This window comes from Cervus canadensis, chromosome 4 (genome assembly GCF_019320065.1).
Source record: "Cervus canadensis isolate Bull #8, Minnesota chromosome 4, ASM1932006v1, whole genome shotgun sequence".
NCBI classification, from domain to species: domain Eukaryota; kingdom Metazoa; phylum Chordata; class Mammalia; order Artiodactyla; family Cervidae; genus Cervus; species Cervus canadensis.
This window is the reverse complement of record NC_057389.1, coordinates 4593138-4604051: the sequence shown is the minus strand read 5'-3', so window position 1 is coordinate 4604051 and position 10914 is coordinate 4593138. Positions and strand designations below refer to the sequence as shown.

General features: G+C 38.7%; 1 pseudogene; it reads left to right on the top strand.

The window, feature by feature from the left end:
* Window positions 1–5065: 5065 nt before the first annotated feature.
* On the top strand, window positions 5066–8972 carry LOC122439418 (annotated as a pseudogene).
* The last annotated feature ends 1942 nt before the right edge of the window (window positions 8973–10914 follow it).

Genomic DNA, 10914 nt, shown 5'->3' with positions numbered 1-10914 from the left:
CTGAAAAAGAGACTTGTTTCCGAGAAGGTGAGATACCTCCGTGAAAAGGAGGGAGACTGGGTTTTAAGGTGAAAGTTCGTGTTTCCAAAGTAGTGGGGAAGAATGAGTCACGTTTTGACTAAGACTAAGAGAGGTAGGTCCCCTTGGGAGATTTACATGAAATAAAATTAATGCAGTGTTAATGTCAGTTAGGGAATGATATCTGAAGGTTTGGGGGGAGGAGAGCAGATGACAGAAAGACAGTTGGTTCAGGAGTCAGCAAACGTGGGCTCTAAATTAGGTTTTTACCTTTAGAGTCCCAGTTCCTCTGCTAACTAACTGAGTGACTCTGGGCAGGACAAGGCCTCTTTGGGACTTAAGTTGTTCACCTGTGAAATGGATCCATGGGCTCAGAGGGTCACTCAGAGACGGTGGCAAATAAGAGTCTAAGTCCTTGGGTATATAAGAGGCATGATTAAAGCAGGAAAACAGTTGCTCTACAAGCTCTTTGTAGAATTTACCGGAGAGGGAAATAGGGGGGGGATCAAGACAGAGAAACAGTTATGCTTACAAAATACTGTCACAACAGGACAACGGGAAGGGAATTACATCAGTTAGCTTGGTGCAGGAATGGATATTAAGAGGCTCATGAGTTGGGACAATGGGAATAACATGAAAATTACTGAAAGTGAGGGAAAGTAATTATTTGTAGAAGAAAGGGAACATGATAAGCTAATTTTTCAAAGAAGTTAAGTGTCAAGACATGGCAGGAGATCTTTAATATTGACTAATGAGCAATAAATTAGATTTAGTGATTTGATATAAGTAGAATGGATTATATTACACATTTTAATTACCACTTTATCATATTAAAGATTTCCTAAAAACTGACTATAAAATTCATATAAGAGCATAAAGTTCCAAGGATAACCAAGACAAATTTGAAGAAGGAAATATGAAGGAAAGATTTGCCTCATTAGATATCATGAATTACTACAGTGTACACTATATCAACTAAAATAATGTGGTGTTAGGGGAAGGTCAACATAGCCGCGAATGGAAAAGAGGCCAGACCTATCACTTAATGGAAATACCTAATCTTACATAAGACCTCAGTGTAAGCAGAGGTGACCTTAAAAACCAGCAGGCATTGTAAGCAGCTTGCCTGTCTATATGGAAAACAATATAATTAGAACCTACCTTACATCATACTTCAAAAAAAATAAATCCAAATGAATTAAAGACACAGATGTGAACACACAACAAACTACACCTTTTTATAATGCAGAGAGGGAAGAAATTCTTAAACCAAGCTCAGCAAGTTAAATTTGTAAAGAAAAAGGCTGATGAATTTGACTGCATTATTATAGTGATAATATAAATTGCTGGTGAGAACACAGACTTGGCGAGCAATCTGGTAGTATTCATGAAGATGCATGTATTCTAGACTCAGAAACTCCAATTGTTATAATAGACTTGAGAGAAACTTGAACATTTATACAAAGGAGACATTCTGCATAGCCTATACAAGTGAAATATTGGAAGCAACCTAAGTGCATATCAATTGAAAAATGAATAAGTAAATAGTTGTGGCATGTCTCATGCCTATTACATTCATTTAAACCTTGATCTACATGTAATGATACAGAAAGAACCCAAAAACAAGATACTGAGTGAAGAAGCAAGACTGACGTGATATCAATTACTAGCATTTTAAGAACTTAGAAAATAAGTAACTAAAATTGGCAAAAATACATTTAGTAAATGTAATACATTTAGTAAATACATTTAGCAAAAATACAGACAATGGATGGGCAGGGTATTTGCCTACTTTGGGATAGAAGCTATCTCAGAGAGCAAGGGAGGGAAATAACACCAGAAAGTGGTTTAAACATTCTTTGAGTGTATGTACCTATATTTGTTTTTGAACAATAAAGAAAACCTGTTAGTATCTTAAAATTCTGAGTACTGATAATGAATGTTTACTGTGTTACTCTTTATATTTGTCTGTATGATTGAACTATCCCCAAATAAAGCACAGTGGGACAATTTTTAGCACTCATAATTTTAGCATTATCTATGTATTAACTATTTGAATTTTAAGGCATTGTAATTACTGTTTTGTAAGTGTTCGGAAATTTTACTTCAAGCTTTCAAAATGATTTGTTTGCTTTACTTCTCTGCTTCCCAGATCATCGAATAAAAATTACATGGCGGGAAAAAAATCTGCCATAAAACACTGATAGTTACATCACAAAAGCATTCTTAACTTTTAACAAGATTTATTTTACGGCTCCACTTCAATTTTGATCAATTAAATGATCAGGGGCCACTACCAATTGAAAGGATTAGTGGGTTAATAAAATTCAATTCACTGAAAGTTCCTTTCCAGTGTGTTTCCAGCGTAAAAGTGCTGCGTAAAATGAGGTACACCTGTAAATTCCAAAGTGTAACTTGGGCTCTCGGGACCATGGACCCCTTTGATCTTGTCACAAATTGGCTCCTGGAAACCAGAAGGCCTCCTGGACTCGAGTCTCCAGGGATCTCACCCCTGCAGCATCTCCTAACAAATAAAATGACTGAGACAGATGCTGGACCCAGACAGAATGGCAACCATTTCACAAAATTAACCCCCAGATGATATGAACAGACAATTCTCCACATGTAATTATGGCTTTTGTTATTTTTCTCCCATGAAAGCCGTCTATTGCTTTGGCTTAAATGCAACAGATAGAGGTATTCAGCCTTGGCTGGCCATATTTCTGATCCATATTTCCATAGATTATCCTGAATTGGCCTCCTGGAAGCATTTATGCTGACCAGTTTTGAAAACCTCTTTGTCAGCCCCTCACCCTTACCTGCTAACGCCCAGCTCTAATGGATGAAAGCAGGGGGTGATGATAATTACTGTCTGCCCTGCCCAGAGTGCACTGCCTGCGTCTGCAAAACAGTCTGTCTGGAGGGGAGGGGAAAAAAAAGGAAATAAGGAGTGTAATTCAATGAATACTTCGGAACCGAGCTTGAGGGTTTCTCTTTCCGTTTAAAGGAATAGTGATATCAGAAGCAGGATTATGAAAAAGAAAGAGTTAGTAAAAATAGGATCTTTGTGAATTAGAATAGCAAGGCCATTTCAAATTGAATTACACAGGATCATGGCAATTAGAACTGGAAAAGATCTCTCAGTCTTTCTCTGTCAAAGCATGATTACTCCCCACGGTATATTCTCCCGAGCTTAGTCCAGTCCAATTTTAAATGATTCAAGTGATGGGGCCTCCTTGGCTTCTCTTGGGATATCCCTTCACAGTCTGAAATAGCTAACAGCTAGGGAAGCCCCATATATACATATATCCTTTTTCCATCATTCTGTTTTGTACTTCCCCCAATCCACCTTAAAACTATTTGAATTTAATTTTAAATGGGTACAACCTACATTTAAATGATTAAACCCAGCTGAGCCTGGGTCCTTTTGGATAGGCTGACTCTCTCTCCCTTTCACACATACACACAAGTACACACACACACACACACACATCACACATGTACTCACATATACAGTTAGAAAATATGACACAGCCACAATGTATTTATGGGAAACAATTAATAAAGATCCTTAAGTTTTATGTCATTCACTGATAAAACAATGTAAAAACTCAATAACCTACTGTTTTTCAACTGGCAGAGGGGCAACAAACTATAACCTAAGTGCTACTTCACTTTGTGAATATTATATTTATTGTACATGAGTAAAATAATATGATCTTCTAATATAGTGCTTACTATAGCTTATTCAGTGTAAAGAATACAGATATGCAATATGGTGCTAATGCCATAAGTAAATTTGTAGAAATATTTTATTCAAACATTTTTTTCATCCATTCAAACAATAGGGGACTTGTACTTTCCTTGTGGATCAGCTCATTCTAACACTAAATTTGGCTTGAGCTTTGAGTAAGTTGCAGGGCCTAGGGGAACAGCTTGGGGTGTTCAAGGTTAATGGAGGTTGCTTAAGGGTATTTAAATTTGATCAAGGATTTTATATAGCTTTCCATGTCCTTTCCAAAGAGCTGACCTAAAGTATTTTTCACATCTGTCAATCAACCAACCAATATCCAATCAGGTAGGAAAATGAGTACCCCGGGAAAATGAGAAAAAAATAACTTGAGCTTTCTTTAAAGAGATGGAATCTACCATTTCTGTGGGCACGATTTTTGATGTCATCAGTTCATGAAATTTTGAGCTGAAAAGAGTCTTAGAGCTAGGAATCTTTGAGCTAGAATCAGCTACATCAGTGATTATATAGTCATGGTCTAGAAAAATTGTAGAGAGAGTCTGTGCAGCAAACTAAACTTTTGAATGTCAGTTGGGTGAGTTCTAACTATGTGGATTGAACGTGTTTTTACATCAAATACTTCCATAAGTCTTGTGAAAATTACAAGAAAGAAATTTAAACGAACAGAGAATGTAAGAGAAGAGAGTAGCCAAGGTGACATTCCTTGGCTTTGCAGATTTTTTTTGAAGATGAGAGCAAATACAGCGGTAACTGAATGATTTGAATGGAGGAAGCTAACAATAGCTAATGATTTTTGAGCATTTATTATGTGTTAAGTATCATCATAAAAGTTCCACATAGTTTAATTCAGCAAACTCTCATAACAACGCTATGAAGTTAAGTAGTATTACTATCTCCATGTAACAGGTGATGCTTCTGATGTGATAGGTTGGTTAGAGAGCTGTTAAGTGACAGAAACCGATGTGTCAACCCGGGGGATCTCACTCCCGCAGCTGTGAGAGGGGAATGCCAGTGACGAGCAAGGCAAACTGCCCCACACAGACCCCCTCAGAAGCTCAGCGGGAGAAGGAGTGAGCAGGAGGCCTGAGCGACGGTGGAAGACCATCGGGAAGATCCTTTGGCCACCAGCTCCCCTCTGTCACATCAAAGGAAGGGGATGCTAAACATCCAAGTGGATCAGAAGATTGGAGGAGGCTTTGTGGCAGAAAATGAGCTTCCTTGAAAAAATATTCACAATACCTGACCTTATGGGTTCCCATAAAGAAAGCCAGAGAGCCGACAAATCCCCACACGGTGATGCCTGTTTACGTTACCCATGTAAGCGAAGTGCTTAAAATCAGATTTTACTGCCCCTTTCTTGATGTCTGTTTCTATTGACTGCTTTATCTCTTACCAATAGGTTGCCTTTCCCTTGCTTTTTCTGTCTCATTTTTCACTGACCACCAGTGTGTGCAGAAGACCAATGGAGACTGTTGAAAATTTCACCTGAATATCTGTATTTTAAAAAAGAACCTTGACTTCTACCTCACCCCATACACAAAATTAATTAAATATGGATCATAGACCCAAATATAAGACGATTAAGCTTTTAGAAGAAATCACAGGAAAATATCCTCAGGACCTTAAAGTAGCAGAGCTTTCGTAAAGGGCACAAAACGCTCTGTCATAGAAGGGCAAATTGATATACTGGATTTCATTAAAATTAACAAACTTGGTTCACAAAACACAACATTAAGACACTGAAAGACAGAGATACAAACAGAAAGTGCAAAGTAAATCTGTACTACAGATATATGACAAAATACTTATGAGAATATGCAAAGCATTCCTTCAAATAAACAAGAGACAAGACAACCCAACTCGTAAAAATTAACTGAAATACTTGAAAACAAGCAACGCAAAAGAGTATATCCACATGTCCAATCATGTCTGACTCTTTGTGACCCCACGGACTGTAGCCCACCAGGCTCTGCTGTCCCCGAGATTCTCAGGCAAGAATACTGGAGTGGGTTGCCATTCCCTTCCCCAGGGGATGTTCCCAATCCAGGGATCGAACCTGGGTCTCCTGCACTTCAGGCAGATTCTTTGCTGTCTGAGCCACCAGCGAAGCCCAAATGTCCAATAAACATAGGAAAAAAAAAAACAAACTCAACATCACCAGACATCAGGGATATATAATTTAAAATGACAATGGGATATCACTGGTAAACTTCCAGAATGGCTAAAATTAAGAAGAGTGACTATATTGAATTTGGGTGAGACTTATGAGCAATTTAAACTCATATATTGCTAGTTGATGTGAGTATAAATTGATGTAACCACTTGGGAGAACTGCTTGGCAGTATCTACTAAGTCTAAATACATAACTATTGTACAAGTCAGCAATTCTAGCCCTAGATGTATGCTCAAGAGAAATGAGTTTATATGTATACCAAAACATATGTAAAAGATATTAACAGTAACTTTATATATAATAGCTTCAAATTGGAAATAATCAAGATATCCATCAGTGGGAAAATGGATAAAGAAAGTGTAGTAAATTTACATGGTGGAATAGCAAACATTTATTTTTTTAAGTTTTAAAAAAGAATGAACTACCACTGTATGCAAAAACATGGATAAATCTGCCAGGTGATATTTTAGTGAAAGGCAGGTGTAAAAACATATATACTACGTAATTCAATTTATATGAAGCTTAAGTACAGGCCACACATACATCCACGGTATTAAAGTCAGAATAGTGATCACCTCTCTGGGGGTCTTATCTGCAATGCTTTTGATGTTATCTTGACCATCTATTGGTTACTTGAGTTCATACATGTGTCGAAATTCATCATGTATATTTACTATCACTGCATGTTACTGAATATACACTATTCTCAAGGAACAGTTTTAAAAGGCTAAAAACAAGGTCATCTAGGATCATGACATATGTGAAGAAACCTTTAAAATAGAACCTTGGGCTTCCCTTGTGGCTCAGCTGGTCAAGAGTCTGCCTATAATGTGGGAGACCTGGATTCGATCTCTGGGTTGGGAAGATCCCCTGGAGAAGGGAATCTCCACTCCAGTATTCTGGCCTGGAGAATTCCATGGACTGTATAGTCCATGGGGTCACAAAGAGTTGGACACGACTGAGAGACTTTCAAAAAAAAAAACAAAGCTATCATTTTTTCCAGAAAGTCAAAGGGATTTACTCACATTCATGAAATAGAAAGCAGGAGTTAAAACCATTAAAACAAAAAAACAGAAAAAAAGAAATAGGTTTCTTTGGCGGGGGTGGGGGGGGGAGGTAAAATGTAAAAATTCCATAGAAAATAAAGTGGAAGAAATTATCTAGAAAGCAGAAAAAAATGTTGGGAGACAGAAGTTACCAGGTTTTTAAACAATTTAGTCACTGCAGGCAAAAATGCTCATCTCAGGACGTGCTGGTGCCCGCCCTTCATGATTTCAGTCTGACCTTGGGACAGCCTGGAAACATTTTCCTGCAACAAGCTGCCCGGTGACTTCAACAGAGTGTTTTTGATTTTTTGTGAAATTATATTAACTCGGCGTGGTCACAACTATTTCCTCAGCTGTGATTGGCAAATACAACGTTTCGAAGACAACTGAGGAAGCACATTCATTAATCTTTACTTCAGTCTATTCGGAAGAGGAAACATTTCAAAACAATAGGTCTATATGAGAGGGGGAAAATAACAAACATGGTCCCAACAGCAACAAAATAATAAGAGAGGTGGGAATAGTTGAATACTGACCTTTTGCTGTATCCCAGTTATCAGTCAACCCTGTGTATTTATCCATGTTAGAGTAGTGTATGTTAGCATTTCAAAATCACTTCTGCTTTTCTCTTCCTTTAAATAATGTCCGTTCTAGAAAATTTGGATAATACAGTGAAGACACAGAAAAATCAGCAAGAACCCTTCCTCATAGAGACAATCATTATTGATTGAGACTTAGTTTAAAATCCTTGTCTTTCTTCTCTCTTACTATACATATATATATATATATCAATAAATATATTGATATATCAATATTGATATATTTTTATATATAAAGATAAAGCTTTATCATACAAACAAGATAAAATCAAGCTTTATCATACAAACAAGACTGGACTATTTGTAAACGAAATATATAGTACATTTTTGGCGCCAAAATCAAGGGGGATAAAATCAAGCTTTATCATGCAAACAAGACTGGACTATTTGTCAGCGAAATAATACATTTTGGCGCCACCCCAGCACGCCGAGCCCATAGCTCCAGCGGGGGGCGAGCGAGGGCCCGCGGGCACCTGGCAGCTCTGTACCTCGCAGAGGGAAAATAAACACGCGCCAAGAAGCCCGGAGGCAAAAACGCCATCATAGGCATTCTTTGTGCAGACTTGCCGGGAGAAGCACAGGAAGGAGCACCCAGATGCTTCAGTCAGCCGCCCGGAGCCTTCTGAGAAGAGCTCAGAGACGTGGAAGGCAATGTCTGCCAAAGAGAAGGGAAATTCAAAGCCGTGGCAGAGGCAGACCTGGCCGGTCACAAAAGAGAAACGGAAACGTGTACCCCTGCTAAAGGGGGGACAGAAAAGAAGTTCAAGGATCCCGGTGCACCCAAGAGGCCTCCTTCAGCCTCTTTCGTTCTGAGTGTCATCCAAAAAGCAAAGGAGAACATCCTGGCCTAAGCCATTGGTGATGTTGCAAAGAAACTGCGAGAAAAGTGGAATAACACTGCTGTAGATGGAAGGACTGATGCTGAAGCTGAAGCTCCAATACCTTGGCCACCTGATGCGAAGAACCGACTCATTGGAAAAGACCCTGATGCTGGGAAAGATTGGTGGTGGGAGGAGAAGGGGACGACAGAGGATGAGCTGGTTGGATGGCGTCACCGACCCGATGGACAAGTTTGAGTAAACTCTGGGAGTTGGTGATGGACAAGGAGGCCTGGCGTGCTGCTGCAGTCCATGGGGTCGCGACTGAACTGAGCGACTGAACTGATGCTGATACTGACAGATGACAAGCAGCCTTATGAGAAGAAGGCTGCAAAGCTGAAGGAAAAGATATTGCTGCGAACCCGGCTAAAGGGAAACCTAACACAGAAAAAAAAAAAAAAAGGAGGCGGGTGGGGGAGAGTCCTCAAGGCTGAAAAACGCAAGGAAGAGGAGGAAGAGGAGGACCAGGGGGAGGAAGAAGACGAAGAGAAAGAAGCTGGTGAATAAGTCGGTTCTCGCTCAATTGTTGTTTTTTTTTTTTTTCATTGTCTATAAAGCATTTAACCCCCATAATCAATTCACTCCTTTTAAAGAAAAAAACTGAAATGTAAGGCTGTGTTAAGACTTGTTTTTACACTGTACAGTGTCTTTTTTGGTATCGTTAACACACCACCACATGTGTCTTGAGATAGCCCTGTCCTGGTGGTATTTTCCATGGCCGGTAACCTTGCCTGGCGCAGTGTTCCTGGAACTGTAGAGCAGGTTCTCGGCGCTGTGCAGTGCGAATCAGCTACATGCGGGGATGCTGGTTTCTTCATCTTCAGTTCTCTCTGATGAAGCTTATACGAATAATTTTCCTTCCGTTAACTGAATACCATTCTGTAATTGCGAAAAAGAAAAAAAGTTGCAGCTGTTTTGCTGACATTCTGAATGCTTCTAAGTAAATACTATTTTTATTTAAAAATAATAATGTGGACATTTTCCTGAATATATAATCACTTTTACTTGATAATATTTCACAATATGATGGCCCATGGTTTATTTACCATTATTGTATTGTTTCAGTTTTAAAACATTACAAGTGATACAAATCATAATAATGATATCAAATATTTGTACATTTTAAAGGAACCGAATTCTTCTTGCCAAAATGCCCTGAGAAATGTTACTTAAATTTACATTTACACCAGACACAGCAAAAACGGCCTGGTTCACTGAGCTCGAGCCAAATCCGGAAATTGTCATTTTTATAAAATCCTCAACATTCAAATAGGAAAAAAGGGCAACACTGCTTTTTAAATCTGAATGTCTATGTTTCTAATATTGCTGAACATTTCTTCATATGATTGCTGGCATTCTAATTTCCTTCACCTCCCCCACCCCCGCCAAGTTTTGATTGGGTTTTTCTTCTTTTTTCTTATTAAAGTATAAGAGCCTTAATGCTGTAGCTGTTGGTTAGTCACAAAGTCATGTCCAGCTTTTTGTGACCCCGAAGACTGTAGCCTGCCAGGCTCCTCAGTTCTTGGGATTTCCCAGGCAAGAACACTGGAATGGGTTGCCATTTCCTTCTCCAGGGGATCTTCCTGACCCAGGGATCAAACCTGTGCCTCCTGCTTAGCAGGTGGATTCTTTACCCCATAGCCACCTGGGAAGCCCTAAGAGCTTTAATAAGTCAAGGCTAAGACCAGTAATTTTCAAATGCTTTTTTTCTCTCTTGCTGTTGTTTTGTTTGGCAAATTATGCACATCTGTATAAAGGAACATGTGTCATGGGGCTGTAAGTAGAAGAACAAGGGTCAGAGGGTTCAACAGTTCATGCTGCCTTAAGTGTGGACATAGCCGAAGACAGCAGCCATAAGTCCAGAAGGAAAAGAAGGTCAGAAGAAAGTGGTTGTCATGGATAAGATGTATTTTCGGGAGTTTTCCATATTATTTGTATTACATTAGTGGAGGATTAGCAGGATAAAGGCTCTCTCAAAATCTACTGGAAGTCAATTCTTTGGATGATGATAGAAATCTTTCTTTTGCAGAATGAATAAGTCTTTTGGCTAGAGGTAGATAAAAACTTTTGCTCAGTATGGCGTAATAACTCCAGGCCCACAGCAGCCAAACTGTCTGTCTCAAAGTATCTTATTACAATAAAATCAAATTTAACCTCCTAAACCCAAGACACAAATCACTCACTTTTCTTTCAAACAATTTGTTAGTGTATTATCATAAATGCTACCTGTCACAAGACTGATAGTTGTCAGTAGCTCAAAAATATGAATAAAATTGAAAATGAATCTGAATGTGGGAACTATAATAGCATTTCATAGAGAGGTGACGATAATAAGAGGTTGTGGCAGACACAAAAAATTCTCAGGAATAGGGAAATCAAGAAAACTGTCTTCAAATTAAATAAGCTCCCAAATCAGTCTCACCAGATTTATATTCCCACCAAACGTAAC